The 24409-nt window shown below is 37.1% G+C and overlaps 1 long non-coding RNA gene across 1 annotated transcript; it reads right to left on the minus strand.

Annotated features, from left to right (window-relative positions):
* Positions 1 to 2584: 2584 nt before the first annotated feature.
* On the minus strand, positions 2585 to 15962 carry LOC103877023. The gene is made up of 4 exons (XR_004178299.1): positions 15174 to 15962; positions 12745 to 12802; positions 6038 to 6442; positions 2585 to 3279 (listed from the first exon to the last, which is right to left on the minus strand). It is a non-coding gene; the product is annotated as an uncharacterized LOC103877023 (long non-coding RNA).
* Between the last annotated feature and the right edge of the window lie 8447 nt (positions 15963 to 24409).

A 24409-nucleotide genomic window follows, 5' to 3' on the forward strand; every position in this document is an offset into this window, starting at 1 on the left:
AAATATTTTAATTTTTTCTGCTTCAATTTCTGATACGGTAAATGTTGATAGCTGTAGCTGACAGAAATCAAAGCTCTTTAGGGTCTTCAATAATTTTAAGTGTAAAGGTGACTTGAGATCAAAATGTTTGAGGAAGATTGGCCTACATAAAAGGGAGAGATTAATAAAATTGTGGTATATTTGATAGCATTCAGTTCACTTGAGAAATTTAATTTGGGTCCTTTCTTTCTGGAATTACATACTTTACACATTACTTCTAAAGACTGTATCTTGTATAGACACAAGAACAATTTTTTTTCTAACAGTAGTAATAATTGGCAAAAATTCATGTTGATTAGAATATGCCTAACTGAAAAAAAAAAAAAAAAAAAGCTTTTTCTTTTCTTGCAGGAAGTGCACATTCATTTGTGTGCATGTTCAATAGAGAAACATGAGAGTCTGGAAGTGTTGGAAGAGGGAAAACTTGGATTTCCCAAAATTCCCACCAGACGGACATTTTATTGCTCTGTGTGGCCACACCAGCCATGTGCGCTCTTGAGGCACTTTTTGCCCCATGCTCTTGTAAAATCTTCTCCAATATTGACACATGTATTGCTTTCTAGATTTTCTTCAAAAAGAATATCTTTGTTTACTGTAATGTTTAGAAGATTTTATACATATAATACACTATTATATGTAATAAATATGTAATATAATTAATTATATAATTATTATACAATAAGATTGTGTATATAATCTTTTAGACTAAGATTATGTGTATATATGCATGTATCTTTTTCCTTTCCATTCAGCTTTCATTTTGTTTTCTGATCCAATTTCTGATGCCTTAAGATTCCTTTGCATTACTTTTCAGACTTCATCAGGGTTTGTTTTTCAACTTTGATGTGCAGATTTTATTATTGTATTATTGTTTACGTCCTCCTCCAGATCATTAATGAAGATGTTAAATAAGACCAGACAAAATACCAGGCCTCCAAGCCCTGCACTAAAAAAAATCTCCCTTCCCCGTGATATATTGTCATTTACTGTTGCCCTGTTCCATTTATTACTACAAGCTAGGTTTCAATACATATGACCGTGCTCATATCTAATTTGAATTAATTTTGCAAGTAAGATTTTGTGAGGCCTTGCATAAAGTGATCCACCAAAATTAAGATAGCTCACTGTCATTTTTTTAAGGAAAAACCTGTTTCCTTGCTAATTTCACAACTCTTCTCCCTCCTATAACCCTAAGCCCTCTCCATGCCATCATCTGTCACTACTCAAGTTCTTTTTGTTTGTGAGAAAAATTTAGTTTATGTGGTCATTATCCACCAAGGTGCCATCCTCAAGATACTCAGGTGTGGGTTCCTTTTGACTCTTGTAAACCTAAACCCTCTGATCCCACAGACTTTTCTTGCCAGAAATGGTGGTCTTATTTTTCTCTCCCATTTTCTTTTCACATATGTATGAACTTTATGGTCATTTTTAGGACTTTAGGGTCATTTTTACTCATTTTGGGACTACTCTGTGATACTCATATGATACCCTTGGTTAAAATCTCACCTCCCCAGTTCCCCACCCACATCCTTTCTTCAGGCATTTACCTCAGGGGTTCTGGGACTTTTTTGAGAGTAGATTTCTGTGGCAGGAATTGCCATATACATGGAGATATCTGATGTCAAGAAAAAGCTTAAGATTCAGTCCATAGGCCTCACAGCTGAACTTGGAAGTTGAAATCCCCAAACCACATCTTGTTTTCTTGTTGGGAAATAAGATAGGCAATGGTCATAGAGGAATATAATTTATTTACAGTTGATGGGGCAGGAAAGCCACACCCCCATGGCCAATCTCTGTCCACAGAAGAGAGAGGAAGGTGATTGTATGGCAGAATTAGGGCATAGCAGGGGGACCAGCTCCAGAATATATGTCCTAACCACTTTGCAAATTCAGAAACGGCATCTTTTAGGATCATCCTGGCACCGTCTTTTAAACTAAAAATATCTCTCAAAAGAAAGTTTTAATAAAATTTGACTGGAGCTTACCGGAGCTTATTATTAATCAGTATCTTATCTTCTTGCAAGGGCCTGCATACCAAAGGGCAGCGAAAGCAAATGAAGAGTTGAGAAGGTGAGATGAGGGAAGAAGAGTGAAAGCTGGGGTTTGAGATGCAGTTCTGCAAAAGCTGGTGTCCTGAGCAGTAACACCCTAGTGGGTTTGGGGAACAGATAGTGAATAACTTGAAGCAATGAACAAGGATCAGGATGGCGAAGCAAATTCATCCCCAAGCCAGTCACCAGAATATCATAGGGGACGGGGGCAGTCATTCACTTACTTCATCACTCATTCATTATTTATCCATTCGTCCATCCAAAATAATATCTTTAATCACCCTTTATGTCCCACGTGCAACACTAATATTTTTAAGCATGCTTTATGTCCCAGGTCTAAAGGATACAAAGTTGGCACCAAAAAAATTCAAACATTGCCCTTAAGTAGTTCACGATGAAATGGCATTGCTTCCAGAAAGTTAAGCAGATAGATTAGAGTCCAGGATATGGAAGCAGTTTCAGAAATGTTAGAGGACACCAAAGAGAATCAATTACCCAGGGGTCTAGGGAAATGATCACTCTTTTCTTCTATGCAGGTGCAGGGTGAGAGAAGGGGTGAAGGGCATCAGGGAGGATATTTCTTCATGGAAACTTGCCTGTTTTCCTAGCAAAATGAAATTCAACCTCCCTGCTCTGTGGAAGTAATCCAACTCTGCTTCAGGTCTTGGTTGAGCAAGAACAAAAGGGGCAATGCCTTCCTTAACTATCTTTTGTTATTATAGAGCTCAGGATGAAGGCAGGGAGGAGGAAGAATGGAATAAGTTGCAAAGGCAAAAACGGTATCAAGGTATGCCGGTGCTGTATTGATTTTAGTTTTATTGCATTTTAATCAGGAGCTACAGTGGACTGAGTGATGCTCTGTCCAGGGATCCTTTTTGCCCAGGAAGCATGCTTGACCTACTTGCAAGGCAAAGGAAGAGTGAATGTCTTCAACCAAGGCAAGAAGTTGGTGGATGATTGGCTCCATTTTTTGGTACTTTAGTGAGAATAATTGATGAGCATCCTCCATTGCCTACCAGAGTTTTCTGGAGGTCCCAACCTCCAGTTGCTGGTAGGTAACTGACTTGATACCACAACTTCATGGTCTTCTTTCCTTCCTGAGTCACTCTCCCACTTTCCTGCCAGCACTTCCTGGGACCACCTTCCAAAGAAATCACTCATACTTGAATGCTTGTCTCAGGGTCTGCATCTATGGAAACCCAAACCAAGACAAATAGTTTCTTGAATTTCTGCATGCATGTTTGCCAACAATGCTTAAAAGGACCTGCCTAAATGTAGTATTCTTTGATCTTTTCTTCAACTTTCCCAAACAATCATTCAGCCTTCTTGTTCCCACAGCATTGTACTTTGTTATGACAGTGCTATAATTGGGTAACCCAGTCCTCTTGACAGGATTGATTCAAATCCCCTTTCCATAGGCAATAGAAAGGCCAATGACCTCCCCAAGATTATCCTGACATTTAGTCAGCTTACAATTTTAAGGTTTCTGAGATTCTAGTGAAATATTACTGAATTCTTAATCCCTGCCCTGCAGCTTGTGACGGTTCCCTTATCTCTATCCTGACCTCAATCCAAATATGGAACTCAGTAGATTTCCATTAGAAAGAGCAAAAAAATACTGCTCATAGCCATTCATTCTTTCAAAAAGTATTTCTTGAGCACAAATGTTCTAGACATCATTTTATGTTCTATTAAGAATAAACAAGACTGACAGGGTTCCTGTTGAATTATGATCTCAAATTTCATTTTTTCCCATTTATTTACTGGTTCATTCATCAAGCAATTGTTAAGTATGTACTATTTGCCAGGTATGTATTCTGGAGCTACAAGAATGAGCAGTTCCTGCCCTCAAACCATTGCTGGCCAAGAAATACAAAGTACTCCATCACTCTGTACTAATCAGGAAAGTCAGTGGGAGTGGAGGGGTGGGTGAGGGTGGGCAGGTTTCTCATTTTTCATCCTCTATGATTTAGGGAATATAGGCCCAGCTCAACCTTAAGGTGTAGCAAAAAAAAGAAAAAAGATGGTTAAGAATCCAGGTTACCAAGATATGGCTCAAGAAGGCCAGTGGATTCAGAATCAGGTAAAAACAAGTGCAGGTCACTCAAGTAGCAATGCTACCTCCTCAAGAGAGGCTAGGACAGTAGGAATTGGGGACAAAGCCTGAGCTTGGGTGTTGCGGATTGGGGGAGGGAGGAGAGATACAAAAACTAAACCAAATAAAGCTCACACCATCCTCTAGCAACAGTTACTAGAGCAGAATGTGGAGTAACCCAACAGCAGTGACCTGGTGGCTCTAATTTCCCAGTCCTTGTTATGACTATATTCAGCCCATCATTTTTGTTTTCAAAGGCTTGATTAAAACAACTGATTATGGTATCATCAGTGCCAATATAACTGCTACGAGAAACTTATTGGCAATCCAGCTAATTGGGTAATTTGGAATATACTTGAATAGGTCAAACCTGAGATACCCTGATTAGTGGTTTGTGGCTTTCCTATTCAAGTTGTAATCATTCTCCTCACTTGGAAGAATGAATGTCCTTGTGTATAATAATGAGCCAGTTGATTTTCTCTTAATTGAGCTCATAGTGTAACCAGACCCCCTCATTCACTGTGAGTTAGCTCTCAGCTCCCCTTTCCGTTGGTTAGGAGACACCAGTACTTATGTAGGCATTGTAGTGTTCTTTTATGCCTCATGAATCTTGTTTCTGTGTTACTGTATAAATCCACGAAAGAAACTCGAGACATCTACAGTAAGTATTAATCTTAAACTATGTTAGGGTCATGCCTTAGCAAGTCCATCCTATTTTTCTTGTTGCTCCTTTTTCTCTTTATTTTTCTTCATCTTCACTTTCCTTTGAGAGACTATACATTCCCCAGTGACTAGGACTCCTGTTCCTCTCTTGCAGAGTATCTCTACCTATCACATTCCTCTTCATTTCTTCCCCATATCATTTCTGTTCTTTACTAGTAGCATAACCTTGGTATAAAAGTAAATATTTAACTTATACACTTTTGCCAATTTTTAGTAACATGATTTTAGTCCCTATTTAAGTTTTGGGTTCTTCTTATGCTATAAATCTATAGAGACTACAGAGAATAACACTATGAGAAAAACAAACAAACCAACTTTGGGTTGTTACTGTTTAGTGGTTTTTTGTTTGTTTGTTTGTTTGCTTTTTTTTTTTTCTTTTTTCTTAGACAAGGTCTTGCTCTGTCACCCAAGCTGGAATGCAGTGGCACGATCATAGCTCACTGCAGTCCCAAATTCCCGGACTTAAGCAATCCTCCTGAGAAGCTGGGACGACAGGCTACAGGTGTGTGCCACCACACCTGGCTATTTTTTTTGAAAAATTTTGTAAAGATGAGTCTTGCCATGTTGCCCATGCTAGTCTGGAACTCCTGGCTTTAAGTGATCCTCCCACCTCAGCCTTCCGAAGTGCTGGGATTACAGGCATGAGTCACTGTGCCCATCCTATGATTCTTTAATCGTGGTTTAAAAGTTAACTTCCAGGTGACCTACCACATTAGTAAAAGACATTCATGAAAGAATATTTGGGTGAGAAAAATAATATCTTCTGAATAGTTAAATTCAAATTTTAGTAAATGTTAGAATCACTGTGAAACTTGTTTAAAACATAACCTTCCAAGCTCTTGCCGTGCAAATACTGAGTTAGGGGGGTCTAGGGTGATTGCAAGAATCTGAGTTTTTAAACAAGTGTCCAGGTAATTCTCATGTGGCCGAGTTCAGAAATCACTGCTCAGGGTGGTAGAAATAAAACCTTTGGATATTTCCAATACATTTTTGTTGTTGTTGTTTTGTTGCTTTGTTCAAATATCTGTAGGTACAAAGGGCATTTGCAGAAATAGACTATTCATTGGTATTTGCTGCATTATAATTCCCAAACGTAATGGCTTAAAACAATAAACAAATTCTGCATCACCTGGGTGATTCTGGGCTGAGTTGGCTTATCTGGGGCTGGATGATCTAGAACAGCCTCATGCACATGTCTTGTGGTTGGCTTGAATTCAGGTGGAGCAATAGGGATAATCTGGCCACATGTCTCACTATATAACAGGCAAGCCAAGGATTCTTCACATGGTAGGTTGAAGGTTCCAAAGTGTATCACGAAAGGGCAAGCCCCATTGCACAAATACTTTTCAGGTCTCCAATTTAGCCATGTTTGCTATTGTCCCACTTAAGAAGGTAAGTCATATGGGTAAGTCCAGAATCAGAATGGAAGGGAGATACCCAAGTATGTTGATTCAGGAAGGTAAATTATTGCAGCTGTTTTTGCAACAATATAATTTTCATGCTCAACTGGAAAATTCAATTGGATTCCGAGCAACTGTATGAGAGAAAAAAAAAATCAATGATGTTGTAGATCAAATACCTGAGTTAATCTAATCCCAGCATCCCACTTAGTAACTGGAAGATGGTTGTCTTTTATTTTCTCTAATTTTCACTCTCTTCATCTACAAAATATAAATGCTAATAATAATAATGTTTACTTCACAGAGCTATTTAGAGAATAAATGAAGTAGTGGGTATAAGAATGCTTTGTAAGCTAGAAATCTGGCAAAATTCAAAATATTTTTAGATGTGTTTCGTATGATTATTCCTCACTCCTCCAAAAATGACTACAGTATTTATTAAATCAATGAGCTTCCTAATATCTCTGTGACTTGATTGTTCTCAGTATAGCCCATCCTGAACCTGCTGTTAGAGTCATCTTCCTTTAAAACCAACTTATCATGTCATCCAACACTTCAGTAAACCTCTGATAGCTCTCCATTTACCTACACAATATAAGTAGAATCAGCATATTAAAAACGTTCCCAATCTGAGCTCACCTCCCTCTTTATGCAACTTTCTTCACTGTCTATTAAATTTGGCATCATTCCCTTTATACATCAGACCATTATAATTTCAAGCTACATCCATTCTATTTCCCTCAAACTACAATTTTCTTTTACTGCATCTTCCCTTTGGCAAACTTCTACTCATCCTTTAACACCCAGACTAAATATTCCTCCCTCATTGCATAAACATTTAGTGAGCCAGGAACCTTTCTCAACTTCTCAAATGTTAAGTGCTCTGTTCTCTCTGTTCTCGAAAGACTTTGTTAATATCTCTAACACTTATCATAGTGCATTATAATTTATGTGTGTATGTTTTCTGTCTCCCCAGCTAGACAATAAACCACTCCACTACCAGAAATAGTGCAAGTTCTTAGTATTTAGTTTTGAGTAAATGAATGAATGAATATTTGACTCCTTTATTCCTTCCCTGGCTGGCCACATGATGCTCTGAGACTTAACCAGCCATACTCAACCCCCTAGATTTCTCGTTGCCAACCCTGACCATAGACACCAAAGAGTACTCTTGCCCAGTGGCCCATTCTCACATCTAGAAGCCAGTTACAGTCATGCCCCACATAATGGTGTTTTGGTCAACAATGAATCTCATATACAATAATGGTTTCATAAGATTATAATGAAGCCGAAACATTCCTGTTGCCTAATGATGTCATAGCTGTCATAGAGTCCTCATGCAATGCATTACTTTGTCTATGTTTAGATACACATAATACTTACCATTGTGCTGCAGTTGCCTACAGTATTCAGTATAGTATCATGCTGCACAGTTTTGTAGCTTAAGAGCAACAGGCTGTATGCCTAGGTGTGTGGGAGGTTACACAAGCTAGGTTTCTGTAAGGATACTCTATGATGTTTGTACAATATCAAAATGGACTAATAATGCATCTCTCAGAACATGGCCTCAGTGTTGAGCAATGCAGATTGTGCTATGTCCTAACTCTTGAGTTGTCTACCAAAATTTTGACCCACTGCCTTTCCTGATCTTTTAACTATCTCATAGAGTCATTGCATTTTTTTCTGCTACCTTTGTAGTCATAGTGACACCATCCAAGTGTAATAACAATTCAAGGAATAGGGAAATAACTGATTTTTCAAATCAGTGTGCCTACCATGAACCTTAGCAGAAGAATGTTTTTCCTACTGCTTTACAGCTGAAAACCGTGGCTCAGAGAGATTAAATAATTTACCCGGGGTCAGATAGCTAAATATGTGGCATACGGGATTTTAACACAGTTTTGTCTGATAAAAAGGGGGAAAAAGCCTCCTTTTCTCTCTTAACTCTACCACAGTAGTTTGGCAACTTATAGGCTCACATCCAGGAAAGCTTAAGCTAAAGCTGTGATTTGAGGACTAGTAAAGGTTTACACTTGCCTATTTTAACCATTAATTTATGACCTTCATACCAAGAAAAGATTTTAAGCAGTTATAAATCAACTTAAAATAAAGCATCTAGGCAGAAAATCATGTGTTGATGGTATTATATTAATAGTTATTTTGCCTCCCAAATTTCTAGTTTATCCAATGTTTTGAGTAAATATAAGAATACAAGGGTCACTTCAAACAAAAAACTATAAAACTTCAGTCCTTCTGTTTCAACTTGTAAGTTTAAGATTTCATCTCCTTTCTGGGCAAGAAGAAAACTTTTGTTTTTATTTTTACTAAAAATAATAATCATGGATAAAATGATACAGTTTAAAAGGATTGGCTCTTATTCCATCTTTGGAATTTTTCACTCCAGACCATCCCTTCTCTCTTGGCAAAATATGACATAATGATTTGAAAGAAAGAAAAAAAAAACACTTAAGTGTTTGAGGCCAGAAGTTAATTGAATAAGACCTTAGATTCTGATGAGTTTGTGTTTTATGGTTGATTAACTTGTTTTAATACCAAAAAATGCTTAGGAAACCCAATTATCACGCCACTTAAATCTGAGTTATTGGCTGATTTCTGCTAGTTTCTGGATGTCTTATTGACCAAGTTACATTTCCTACTATGATGTACAAGAGAAACTGAACTTCAGTTTGGAAAGAAAGATTTAGGTTCAACATATGAACAATTCTTCAAAAACAGAAAGATTAAATTCTTAGATTCATAAGTCGGATAACTTGAGCTTGTAATTTCCAGTTACCAACATATTCCTCGCCTGAAGAATAGGATGAACAGTGTGAGAAAATGAAGGCCCTAATATTTTTCTATGCTTTGCCTATTTTTCACTAGTGTGATTATTACCACCTCGCTGTTGTCCTTTTACTTTGTTTAAAGTAAATACATCAAAGCCAGATGCCTGGTTATAAATAAAGAAGGTAGAAGAGGAAATAACTAAAATCATTATGCCTCATTCTGGAGCCTACTGGCCACACTGTAAAGAACAACTTGCCATTGACATGCACATGCATATTCTGTCTCTACCAAAAAAAAACAGCAACAAGGAAACAAACAAACAAAAAAACCTATTTTTCTGTTAGCTGGCCATCTTTCTTCACATGCTGGAGGGAGGCAAGAAGGGAGGAGAGACATAGGACCCCTAAAGGACTGTTAGAAATTCTTACATAACCCTTTAAAATAAGAGTTCTTAACTTAACCTGAGCTCCATAGATGAGCTTCCAAAACTCTGTGAACCTCATAACCCACAATTGTTTGCAAAATCATGCTACACATTTTTCTGATGAAAGATTTCATGAAATTTATCAGATTTTCATGAAACTCTATGACCCATAAAAAATAAGAACCAATGCTCCGGCCAGGCTCAGAGGCTCATGCCTATAATCCTAGCACTTTGGGAGGCCGAGACGGGTGGATTGCCTGAGTTCAGGAGTTCCAGACCAGCCTGGGCAATACAGTAAAACCCATCTCTACTAAAATACAAAAAATTAGCCAGGTGTGGCGGCATGCAACTGTAGTCCCAGCTACTCAGGAGGCTGAGGCAGGAGAATTGCTTGAACCCAGGAGGTGGAGATTGCAGTGAGCTGAGATCACGCCACTGTACTCCAGCCTAGGCCACAGTGCAAGACTCCATCTCCAAAAAGAAAAAAAAAAAAAAAAAACCAATGCTCCTAAGTTCCTCCAACTTCCAGGCATGACTATTTTTCTGGGATATCAGGGAATCAAGGCAACTAAAGGGATGACAGGTAGAAAATGGGAAGAATAAGCCATAGCTTCTTGCCTAGTACAAGAGGAGGCAACATGAGACCACAGCTTTCAAGTACAGAATTGTACAAAACTGAGTTCACAGACGGGTTGAAATGAAAGCAGCTTTCATAACCCTCAGGTTTGCCACTTCTCAGATAAATAATGCAGAATCATATGTAGGGTTGCTCCTAAATATTTGAAGCAAGGCACTGAAAGCTGTGTATTACTGAGATCTGTAGGTTTAACCTGATTGATATTTTCCATGTATATTTAATTAAGCAACTTCTATATGCCAAGTATAGTATCAGACACCAAAGATATGCTGGTGAGCTGAACAGGAATTAGAAGGAAAGAATAAGTAAGACTTGATTCAACCAAACTTGTAAGGGAACTGGGATACAATGAAATCTCTTTGCACTGTTATGTTAATCACAAATTACCACAAAGCCATAGAATTTTGGAACTAGAAGAAAACTTGATGATTACCTAGTTCAGTCCTTCTATTTTCTAAGGACTTTGTTCAGGGTCATTCAGTTCAAGTGGCAATACTGGGATTGAATCCTAGGTTTTCTTTCATCTAGCCCATTTATCTACCCTCTATTTTAAATTGTGGCTCCATAACCTATCTATACCCTTTTATTTCTAGAGTCAACCGATTTCAAAAATCCCTTCAGCCTCCCAAATACCTAGATGCCAATAGAGAATTCCTCAAAATCCTCTCTCCAAACATCAAGATACCCATTCCACATACCAAGAAGAAAGAAAATTTAGAATTTATTGTACAGTATACAATTGGTTGGTATCAATATACCAATTGTCTTGATGATGAGGGTGAAAAAGTTATTGATGATAATGATGATGACAATACTATCACTAATGATAATGGCACCTAACATTTTTAGCTTGCTCAATATTAGATCCTCATGCTTGTCCTCTTAGAGGTCATGATTTTCACTATATAACATGGACATTCTAATTCAGGTATATTGATACCAACCGATTACAAATTTAGAAAAATTTCAGTATTGAAATCCAGCTTTTGCTCAGAAAAAGAAGCATCTCTGGCTCTTTAAAATTACAGTCTCAACTGGTCCACTCGCTCATGATGTCATATACAGTTTGACGTTGTCTGGGCAACCTGGTAAACATACTGCTTCCTCCATTGTTTAATTCCCTTCCCTGAGTGAGATCCTTAGGCAACCAGGCTTCATTAGTTCAGGTGCTAGCCTCAGGGAACTACTTGTTTTAATTAGAGGGATGAAATGGCATTTTAATTGTGCACAATGATTAATAAACATGCTGAGCTGCTGCATAATGATCTGCAGCTTGAGGAGCTTTCTCCCTTATTCCTGATATCTACATCCATTAACTGATTGTTATCCAGGTGGAGAGCTGTCGAGCTCTTCCTCCAACCAAACTGCACACTGTCTGTCCTCCAATTTTTCTGTTAATAACAATTACTATAACAAAGTTCCATTAATTTTTGTGGTAACAGAGAGACAAGACTAGAATGGAGAGAGCTTACAAAGTGCTATACTGCCTATGTAATTTATTTCAGTGAACTTTCCCGTAAAAGGGAGATAATAATATGACCAACCTGACAGGGCTTTGCAAAGATTAAATGAGATAATGTATGCAAAACTGGCCCAGAGTATGCACCTTGAAAATGTGAGGTGCTATGATCATTAGTAGTAGTAGTGTCGTCATCATCAACATGAATAACTTCTTCACCCTCATCAATTTCATCATCAAGACCATAATCTTCCTCAAGATTAGGTACTCATGTATTTCCTCTGATAGGTCATAATATTCAGTATATAACATGGACATTCCAATTCAGGGATCACTTTCTAAGGTGTGATGGTTGACTGAAGATTTTCCCAATTTCTCCTTTACGTTGTATGAAAGTAGTTTGGAATGACTTATGGGAAATGTGTGCAAAGAAAGTCACGTATTATAGAGACTTAATATCACCCCCTAAGTAGTTAAATAAAATATTTGCTGCATGTCTGAACTTCAATGAAAACAGAAACTAAAGAACTAGATGATAAAGTGACTTACTTTACAAAGCTTCATCTGCTTGGCATTTGTAATACTTTTATTGGCTACCATTATAGTTTGGTGACTCCTTACAGCATTACAGCTTTTTTCCCTAGTTGCAGACACTAGTATATTGTTTGTTTTGTGTTTCCTGAAAATTGTTCCTCAAGGTCATATATCTATCTCCGAATCTTTGACTTTACTTGATTTGAGGGAAATAATTCTGGAGGAAACTGAGGGCAGCCGCCACAATTCACCATTTGTAAATGGTTATTGCGATGTTGGATATTACACAATTGATCCTATTTCTTAGCTTGAATTATTAAAGACACTATTTTTAAAATAGGCCAGCTGTTCTACTGACGTACTTATCTTTATTTTTTGACATATTACCATAACTGCACACCAATACAACTCACCTATGCCCAAGAAAAGTAGTTATGACTGAGCATGTTAAAAGCTAAATATAAAACTGCTTTCTCTCCCACAAAATGTTAAGGATTTCATAGAAACAAGTCTGCCCCACTGAAGATGTCTTCCTGTACACAGTCATTATGGTTCAGTGAAGCAGATATGATTGATTACACAGGCCAAATTTTACCTTGCCTCCAGGGCGCTCCTAATTCTTGTTGTTATTTCCTTTAAAGGCACACAGTTGTCTGCAAGAGTCAAAGGGGAAAGGTGAATGAACTCTTTTGGCCATGGCAGGGCAGAGAGAAAGGTTTTGGAACAGATACCGAACCTGAAATATCTAAGACAGCGCAGAAAGAAAACGAGGACTGAATGCATTTTTCTTATTTTCCTATTTCCTAGCAAGGAAGTCTTTAAAATCACTCACCTGAAGTTCCACTAAAATATATATACAGACACACACTTATTTTAATGGTCAACATTAAAAATACTGAGCATATGAAATGTTGTTGAGGAGGTGGAGAAACTGAAACCCTTAAACACAGCAAGAGGTGACCTACATTTTACAAACAGTGCAGAGATTTCTGCAGGGGAGTGGAGCGCAAGAGTAAAATGCTACAGCATTTTTGGAAAATAGTTCTGCACTTTCTTTAAAAGTTAAACATGCAGCTACTAGGCAGTCCAGCATTCCACTTCTCTGCATGAACCCAAGAAATGAGAGCAGGTGTCCATACAAAGACTTCGACACAAACATTCATGGTAGCTTTATCTGCAATCGGCAAAAATAAACAGCCAAAATGTTTCTTCTTCACAAGGGAACAGATAAACAAATTGTGCATCTAATGAAATACTACTCAGAACGAGAAAAGAATGAATGATTGATCCATGCAATAGCACAGATGTATCTCAAAATAATTATTCTCAGTGAAAGAAGTTAGACAAAACTGATATCTATGGCGGCAGAAAACAGTGCGGAGATTTCAGCAGGGAAGTGGAGTGCATGAGTGGTTATAAAGGAGCATGAGGAAACTCTTGGGAATGATGAATATGTTTGTTATCTTGATTGCAGTTAGTTTCATGAGTGTATAACATGTCAAAAACCAAATTGCACACTTTCAATACATACAGTTTACTGAATGTCAATTATACTTCAGTGAAACTGTTAAAATAAATAAATCACTTTCTTGAAATTTTTTGAGCATAGTTATCTGTTCTAATGGGACTGGTTACAATATAGTGTATTAATCTTTGGTGAATATATATAGATACATGTTTTTCTATTAAAGGCTATCAATGTAAAGAGATGAGTTCAATAAACCAATACTATTATGTCAATATAGACACAATTAGGATATTAGGAAGACTTTTCTCAAGTAAACAACCATAACACTAAAAACATAGCTATGTAAAGACGCTTGTGGTAAACTCTTTGACCATTGGGGATGTTTCGAATAACCAGCCGGTAATGTTGTGCTAAATTAAGGCCTTAGATTATTTTTCTGATTTTCTCTCCAATGCTAGAAGAGCTATATAAGGAGAGATTTTTCTGGAGTATCCAACTTAGTACCCCCCCTACTATTCTCAGCCCAACCCTGTGGCATAGCAGTCAGTCAATCCCAGCTATGCCAACCCTGTGGCACAGCAGTCAGTTAATCCTAGCTGCAGATTTGCTGACTCGGTGGTGATCTCTATGAGTCGATCTATTAATGAATTATTTATTACCAATGATTTTTTTTTCTTTATACAGCTTACCTTTAGTCTTCTCAACCTCACCTGAACTTCCTTCCCATTTCTCTGTAGCCTTTACCATGTTGAGTTATTACAGAGCAGTTTAAGAATACTCATTGAATGAATGTCTACATTTTAAATGTACTATTTTTTTCAAAATATCCCAAGCCCTCAACACCTACAGTAAAATAAAATGACTCTTAAAAAAGGTTTGTGAGAAATTTACTAACCTGGTAAAGAAAGGCTATTCAAACATAATGTAGACTAATATATATTCACAAAACTGTCAAGCCAGATGTGCATATATTTCTATTACTACTAAATTTATATTATTTATTTTCTTTAATAATCAAGAAGCCATAGATTACAATATTTTAGATAAATCTATACTAATTGATTAGGTTCATGTTACTTTTCTTTCTTTGTTAGGAATGCAACACATTTATTGAGTGCTTATTAATAAAAACTATCAGAACAATAGGTAAAAATCATTTGTGTGATGAAAGAAAGAAAAGAGACAAAAAAGAGAAAGGAATTGTATCTGTATGTACTTTTCTACTTTATCAGTTGTAACATGCATTGCTTGAATTATTTTAGATTCTTCACTTTAGTTCTCAATCTTGGCTGCACCTTTCAGATTCACCTGACCTTGAAAAAATGATGAATGTCTGGGTCTCACTCCAGACCAACTGAATGAGAATATATGGGAATAGGCCCAAGGACGGATGTTTTTGATGCAAAGAGGGATTTGTAAATTCCTCTTAAAATGTGCAAATTAATAACACATTATTAGGGTGGCCCTAATCTTCTCGACAGATATTGATATTTCCTTGATGTCAGCTGTCCTCTTATTCTCCGGTCTTTTTGTCTATCATATCCACCATGACTTACATTTTGGCAGCCTTCTGGTTCTTCCCTCAGTCTGCTCCCTCACTCCAGAAAAGCCCTGTAAGAAAACAGTCATAGTAAGCAGTGGAGACTTTGATGAAGATGTTGCAGGACGATCAGGATACTTTGTATCACGTATCTTACAACCACATGACACTTGCCACACTCCAAAGTCCTGTCTCCCTTAATACAATTGAGATTTTTTTTTCTACTGAACCAGCATTTTATGGAAGAAAAAGTAGAACAAAGTATACAAGTTTCCAAAGCAATTGGCCTCCACCCCAAACCTGTATATTCCCAGGCAAAAACAAAAGGTCATGCAGTTAATAGGTCTTCCCATTTTTAGAAAACATTTTAATCACCATGTTATTATTTGAGCATGCCTTTGCAGTGCTATACTCCAAGTGGCTTATCAAAAGCTTCTCCCAAACAGACTTAATCATCTCCACAAGAGGAACCTTGGTACCATCTGGTAAGATAATAAAATAGTCTTCATATCATTTTATGGACATATATTCTTGTTAACCAAAAATTAAGAAAAAATAAAGGTTACTCTTATGTTAAGAAAAGCAAATAATTCAGAGCTGGAAAAGGGAACAGTGACAGCACAGTAGGGTCACTATAGTTAACAACAATGTATTGCATACTTCAAAATACCTGACAGAGAGGACTTGAAATGTTCCTGACACATAGAAATGAATATTGAGGTGATAGATACCCCAAATTCCATAATTTATCATTACACATTCTACGCATGTAACAAAATATCACATGTGCCTCATATATATGTATAAATACTATGTATCCATAAAAAAATTTTATTTTTAAAAATTATAAAAGAGAATAGGAAAGAGATTAACAAAACAAGTACAGCTGCCAAAAAAATGAAGCCAGAAGGGATGGAATGGAAACAACTAGTGTCAATCTTGTAGCTCACAATCAATAGTTTTAGAGTTCCAACGTGGATTTATATTTTAAAAACTTGGGGTACCATCCCCAGTGACACTGATTAAGTAGGTCTGGGATTGGACCAAAACTGACATTTTTCCCAGCTCCCATAGGATTCTGATGCAGATCACTGACATACCTCATTTTGGGATTTCAAACTGTAAAGTGCATAAGAATCAACTGAGGATCTTGGTGAGATTCAGATTGCATTAATGGTAATGTGTAAGGATGAGGCCTGAGACTCTAAATTTCTAACAGGGTGCTGCCAATTATATGACCTATGTGTCACACCTTTATGTCAAGGTAGTAGGATTTTGAAAATTGGGTTTGGGTGTGTTATAAATATGATTTGGATTGGGCTCCATCAAAGATTATTTCATTGAAAAATCTCTTGGATTTCTTGCATTGCCCAGTGCATCTCTTCTCTGCCCTGGACTGACCCAGTTCTTAAGATTTGCTCCCCATTACAGAGTTAGTTAAGCTACAATTAACAACTGTGGATTCAATAAGTCCTTCTCTTTCCTTATTTAATATAGATTTGGTTATCATCTATGATAGTGATTGGTAAACGACTACAGGCAGGCCAATCTGGCTGCTGCCTCTTGTAAATAAAGTGTTATTGAACACTGCCACATCCATTTGTTTACGTATTACCAATGACTCCTTTCCTACCATAATGGCAGAGTTCAGTAGTTGCCATAGAAACCATGCAGCTGACATGATCATATACGATCTGGTTCTTTACAACAAATGTTGATGATCCTTGCCCTATGACAATTCACGGTCTTCTAAGCTTCATTTTCTGCAATTAACCCAGAAGTATTTTTAGCACAAAATATAGTCAAGAAAAGGAGGAAACCTTTTTTATTAATTCTGAAGTTTTCCGCAGATCTCAGGAATTTCAGTTTCTCTTGCCTTGTACAACTGAATGCCCTTCGTTCACTGCTGCTATTTGATTCACTTATACATGTGTTTTGTTCTTTTATTTGATAAGTAGCTATTGACTTATTAAGATTTTAAGGAGTGATAGAGATAATCAGAGGACACAAAGATCATTTTATGTTTGGTCATGAGAAAGTCTTTACGGAGAAGATGGGAAATAACTTTGCTATTGAAAGGAAGTGTAGACATGCAATTGCAAAGAAGCAGAGAGAGGTGGGAGGATGAATAAATAAAAAAGAGTCAGAATACTCAAAAGGTATTCAATAAGCGAGCAAGTACTCTGCATAACTATATTGGAGTGTTCGTACAGGACAGTGGGACACAGGACTACACTTTAAAGCACCTTGAAAACCAGTGTAAGAATTTGAAAGAGTTCTTAGGTCCTTGCGACTCAGTGTGGTCTCCAAACCAGCATGGGCATGCCCTAGGACCTTCTTAGAAATGCAGATTTCAGATTTCCAACCCCAGACCTACTGAATCAGATTCTACATTTTCACAAGATCCTCAGATCATCTGCGTACCAGTTAAAGTCTGAGAAGCACTACTCTAGGAGAGAACCACTTGTGTAGTGGTGAAAGTGCTGTACTGAGGCTCCTGAAGATTCCAGAGCTATCATTCACAAACTGCGTGTCTTTGGACAAATCCCTTAAAATCCCTAAGCTTGTTTGCTCATATGTGAAATGATTATATTTGAGCCTTCCAACTCTGAAACTCTATTCTCTCATTCAATGGACATCAACTAAAGGGAGATTGTGATATGAGAGGGGATATAAATACAGTTATGCTTTAGAAAGACCAGTGTAAAGACTGTTTCAACATGGATTTGAGATGGCAAAAAAGAAGACAGAAACTGGAATACTAGTTAAAAATGCAGTGTGGAATTCTAAACTTGAGGTTACAAAAATATAAAAATATACTTTTGTGTAAAATTATTTGCTATCATAGATACCTTCTTAGTATTAGCATTACATTCCATTGTCTGTATTTTTTATTACATTCATTAAACTATATATGACACAGGTCATGCCACAAGAAAGTGAGAATAAATGAGGGGGGCAAGGGAGAGAAAATAAGAAAGAAAGAAAGAAAGAAAGGGAGAGAGAAATTGAAAATAATTTCCCAGAACCAGGCAGTAGTAAAGAAGGCCAAGCAATTGCAACAAATGTGTTTAAAAGTCATAAAATGGATTGTTTTTTAATTGGCACTCCATTGATATGGCTGATATCTCTCTGATTAGAATATTGTTACAAAAGTTGTAGGGCTCTAGAAAGGGAAGTCTCATGCCTCACTCAAAACTAGCTACAACATCAGCATTGCAAAAGGCATGAAATTATTTTTAAAGGCATGAACAAGTTGACAAAATACTGATTTTTTTTACTCCCAAAGAAAATTTTACTTTAATATATTGTGTTGCCTAGTGGCCCACTGGGGGATTTATAATCTGTCTTTCTTTACTTTTTAAAAAACATTTTTATTATAAACATTTCTTCCAGTCCACATGAAGTATCTTTAGCCATCTCTTCCAGATAAATACAGTGTCTATTTGAATTGATTGAATTCAACGGATTCATTTCATGATTTTTTATTTATGTTCTCCCACATTTAAAATAAATAAGGTTAATACTGATAGAACAAGGCTGTATGGGTCTTAGAAGGATCTATTTTTTTCATCGCACCTCTTTTGTTCCATCTTGCTTAGCAAATCAGATGCTAGATATATTTTGATTAGTTTGTACTTTAATGGATCATGTATGGAGGGTCCACCTTTCACATTGGGGCCATTAATTTTTCTCGAGTCTGATGGAAAAAACAGGTAGAGCTTTTTTTGTGTGCTGATTGAAAAGTGATGGATTATTTTCATGTGGTAAGAAACACAATGTTTTCTTTAGCACAGCAGGATATAATGTTTGCAAGGTCTAACAGTGAAATATTATGCATATCTGCCACTGGCCAGCTGCCAGAAATGGAACAGCAAAATCAGAGGAGATTTTGAATTTGAATCTTAAAACCAGTACAGCCTACAAAAAAGCTAATGAGAAATTCTAAGCAGAAAAAGCTTTTACACTAATAGATGGTGCCCACCATACGTGCCTGCATTTAACAAGATGGTAAATAATTATTCATTTAAATGTTACCTTGAACTTTATTTCAAGAAAACAAAGATATTTATTCCTGGTAATTTCCAATAGGCACTGCTGCAAGATTTTTTTTTCCCCCTCCCAATTTGGAGGCCCATGACATTTCCTTCCTTGTGAAAGTAGAATCATTTTCCATACAGTGTTTGTCCTCTTGTGGCTGAAAAATTGATTCACAGAAAATTTTATTCCACCATTATTTAGTATTGAAAACTGGCATTTTCAAATCAATACCGAGAATTATGAAGAAGCTTTGAAATGTCATAAGAAATAACTATACAAACATAATCTAAAAAGGTGGGTAAAGGGGATGTTTTGAATTTGCTGAATGTCTTGAGCTCCTTTGCTTTCAAAGTCAAGGATCTAGCACTGGGGATCCTTTCTGCTCTTAGCATTTATTTCTGCCATGATAAACTATTGGTATATTAAGGAAAACACAATCCACATGTTCATTTATAACCAGCTCATCAAGATGTTATTTTCTAGAAATATTTGATATCTTAGTAAATATTTGCTATATTAGAAAGTTGGAGCCTTCTTTTCTAGGCTTTAAAATTTTATTTTGTGTTATTTTATCTTTCTTTTTAAGTGCCAAAACATTTTATTTAGTAGGCATTGAAAGGAATTTGGGTCTATCAGGGCACCAGCTCCACTTTAAATAAAAAAGCTACACAATCAATATGGAAAATATACTATATATTTCGAGAAAATATACATGGTATTACTACCCTCTTGTAAATGGAAAAATCCAATGGGAAGAGACATTTGCTACATCTTGACGCTTTATGTATTTTATATCACTGTATTTCAATCTCCATTTTAAAGATGGTGTTATGACCTTAAATTATAGGCTTTCACTTTTAAGACCATAATAATCTCCCAGTGCTGCAACTCTGCAGGGAGAGGAACTGATGTTCAGTCCCCTAGAAACATAGCGGGTGGAAGAGAAGAGAAGAGAAGCCCTGATGCACTGTCACAGCTCACACCCTGAAGTCACAATTGAGACATGCCTATGACAAATCCAATCCGGCCATCCCACCTGAGTTACACCGCCAGATGTTCTGTTTTCCTGGAAGCTGCATTAACTCTTCTGGTCCTCTAGGGTACTGAGAAGTAATTTACTGATACGTCACCCCAAATGGTGCTCTTGTGGTCCAAGGTCTGGTCTGTCTCCAAATTGACACAAAGCCTCAAAGACCTGCTAGAAGTAGCTTATAAATTAGGGCACTATGGTTTATCTTCTAGAAACTATTTTCTAAATGTCATGTATCACAGAGTCATTTTTTATTTGCTTAATAGATTGTTTTAAAGAGCTTAGAGATCACATAGTCCATACATTAACCTGCTAACAAACCCCCAAAATCTTAATTTAAATTTTAAAAAATGAAGACCCATAAAGTGTGGGAAAAAAAGCCACATAAATTCAAATGTTTCTTTTTAAGTTTGCTACACAACACTCACACATGACAGGAGATGCACTCTTGGTTTAAAAAAGGAAATCAATTCTACAAGGGCTGCCCATATATTGGAATTATGTTACTTGAATCTGTTTTGTTCAAATGGTAAAAGTTTGACTTATTAACTAGAAATGTATTAAAAATTAGAAATAAAAGATTGAAGAGCCTCAAAGAATATATTAGTAGAATGCTTGAGTACATAAAGTAGATAATGTCAATTCTTAAAACATCTACATTTTAAACTAATACGTGAATTACGCTAGATACAATCCAACAAAACTAATAGTGATGTTTAGCCTGCACTTAAACTAAAAGATAATATTTAAAATTTATAGGTACAGCCGGGAACTGTGGCTCACATCAGTAATCCTAGCACTTTGGGAGGCTTAGGGTGGGGAATCACTTGAGACCAGTAGTTCAAGACCAGACTGCACAACATGGCAAAACCCTGTCTCTACTAAAAACACAAAAATTAGCCAGGTATGGTGGCACACGTCTATAATCCCAGCTATTTGGGAAGCTGAGGCACAAGAATCGATTGAACCCCAGAGGTGGAGTCTGCAGTGAGCCAAGATCTTGCCACTGCACTCCAGCCTGGATGATAAAGGGAGACTCAGTCTCAAAAAAAAAACAACAACAACAACAAAATTAATTAAATTTTTTAAAAATTTAGAAGTGCAAGGGAAAATAACTTTAAGTTTTCTTATTTTCACAGAAAATTTTTTTTAAAAGGAAAGAAGGAAAGAGAAGGGAGGGAGGGACGGAAATATAGCTATGCTGGGATGCAGAGCTGACATGTTAAATGATAATATGGATGTGTCCACTATGATTAAATTAAGATTATAGAGTCTATTTGTACAAAACAACTCAAAAGAACATACAATATATAGTGTGTATTTGCGTATGTTTTGATACTGCATATGTAATATATATTGTAAGAATGAAAAACTACAATTTTTGTTTTTTATGTATCATTTATAATTTTCTTGTTCCTGATGTCCATTTTTCCCTGAGTTGTTGCTCATGATAATCATGTTCCTATATTTTGTATTTGATGATGTTATTTGGTGATTAGCATGTCCTTCTGGTTCATCTATTTAGCCTATACATTCCAAGTGGTGCTGCTTCAGTTGCATGCCATCTTCTCTCTTGGCCTTCACTTTGTCCTCTGAAAACCCTTAAATAGAACCAACTTATTAAAGAAACAACTGGCTTCTCCTGTATTTAATATTTAAGGGGGTACAGATTTAACTTCAGGGCACAATAACTACACAAAATCCTTAGATAGGTTGTTATTTAAATGTTTGAATGAAATTTAATTTGTAATTTAGGACTTTTCCAATCTTTCCTACATTTTATAATATATTTAACCTAAGCAGCTAAAGCCTGAGCATGAGAAAGAATCATTCATAAATACAGACGGTACAATGAAGAGCTACACTGAACATTGCCCAAGCTCGTGAAGTTGAAAGCAGAGTGGCTGATTAGCTATACACATATTTTTAATAATCACAGAGCAAGCATATTTTGTTACTGCATAATCAGATGCCTTAGGTATGTCAAATATACTTTTTCCACACGACCAAAGTAAGAATTTGCAAGTAAGAAAAGCAATCACAGTTCAATTACATGCCTGTGATTATAAAATACTAAAACAAGTCAAGTTTCTTTTTCTAATATCAAATTTGAACATAACCATATTTTCCTAAGAGCAATTTTCTAGTATTGAAAACCACGACTACCCTTTTGTCAGAAAAAGTGTTTGAGGGTATTCCTGATACTGTTAAGGCTTTTTCTTATATGTTCTGGGCATGTTCTCTCTTCCTGAAATATTTTGGTAACTTGTAGAAGTTGAATGTATATTTAAGAATAGTCACTGCCCTCCTGTAAATTCAAGAAACTCACAAGGGGACCTGGATTTTATATATCGTTTGTGCTTTTGAAATCTTAGTGAAACTAAGAGTTTTCAACCCATAAAAAAATTTAACTAACACATAAAATTCATTCAAATCTCTTAAAACCTTAAAAGTGATAGACTTCTATTTCGCCCATACAAAAGAAAGTAATAGTGAAATTTTAACTGATAAATATTAAAATGCTTTCTTCGTTAAGGATTGTAGTTTTCAATGTTTTTATACTAAAAATCAACTGACAGATCTTTTATGAATACTTGGAAAATCATCCTTAGCTTTTTTGCAGCCCAGCAAAGAGGCAGAAGGAATCATAATATGCATTTTAGAAAGCTGTGTGGTGATAAAAAAGAGTCCCATGGTAAGAGCAGACGGAAAATGGTAGTTATTATTAATTTAGAAAAACAAAAGAGCAGCCCAGCATTTCAGTAATGTGGCAAGTTGTGTGCTCTTGAAGGAGAGAGGGCTTTATAATTGGATTTTAGAGTAATTTAGAAGACGAGATAAGATGTAATGGTTGTGTATTAGAGGTTAGAACTACAACAGAAACCCATAATGTAAGGGTTCACTGCACTGGGGGACAACAGAACAAAGAGAAGCAGCGCCAACCGAAAACGGCCCCAGTGAGAAGCAACAAGGTGAGGCTGGGGGGACCCAGCAAAGGGGGTTCCCAGCGGGTGCCAGCAGGGACGCAGGCTCAGCCCCTGCAGCATACAGTAAGGAGCACAGGCTTTTCTCAGAATGCTTTTCCTTTACTGACCTGTCATTGTCCCACCTCTCCTCCTCCCTACCTGTGAGTCTAGCCTGCATTCTCTCTCTCTCCTCTTAGGCAGCCCAGCAGAGTCGACCTGAGTAGGCCAAGCACCCAGACTTCCACTCCCTCAGTAGTAGCTGTCCTGGGGTCTAACGTCCAGGGTCCCCTGACACCACCCACACACCCACAATTCCCCCCCACACACACACCCCATATACACACACCCACAGACACACACACCCACAGACACACACACACACCACACACATAAACACCCACAGACACACACACACACATGAACGCCCATATACACCCACACCCACATACACACACCCCACATACATACACACACTTCCCACACACCCCATTCACATACACACCCACATGAACACATACACATATTTCCCCCATACACACACAGTAACCCACACATCATACACACACTCCCCCTACACACACATACATGCCCTACCCATAGACACCCACAGTCACACCCACTTTCCGCACACACACACCTAACACACATACCCACATATACACATACCCCACACACATACACACCCACAGACACACACCCCACACACATACCCACTCACACAATACATACCCCACACACGTACACACCCACAGATACACACACGCCACTCCACACACATACACACCCACCAACATACATACACACCACACACACATATACCCCCACATACATACACACACTCCCCACACACACCTCACTCACAAACACACCCACATAAACACACACATATACTTCTCCCATACACACATACACACCCACATACACACCCTCCACACACACACACATATACTCCCACACATTACACACTCCACATTACATATATACCTTGCATATAGTCATACCTATTAATTTCTACATATTACACTCCTACATATACTCTGCATATGTATACACTCACATACATGCACACCACACACTACACACACCCCCTGTTACACTCCCACACACACTCACACAATACTATACACATAAACACACACATATACACACTTCCTCTAACACCACATACACACACCCACACACCCTCCCACATGTCACACACACACCCCACACAAT

The sequence above is a fragment of the Papio anubis genome, chromosome 14 (genome assembly GCF_008728515.1).
Source record: "Papio anubis isolate 15944 chromosome 14, Panubis1.0, whole genome shotgun sequence".
Lineage (NCBI taxonomy): Eukaryota > Metazoa > Chordata > Mammalia > Primates > Cercopithecidae > Papio > Papio anubis.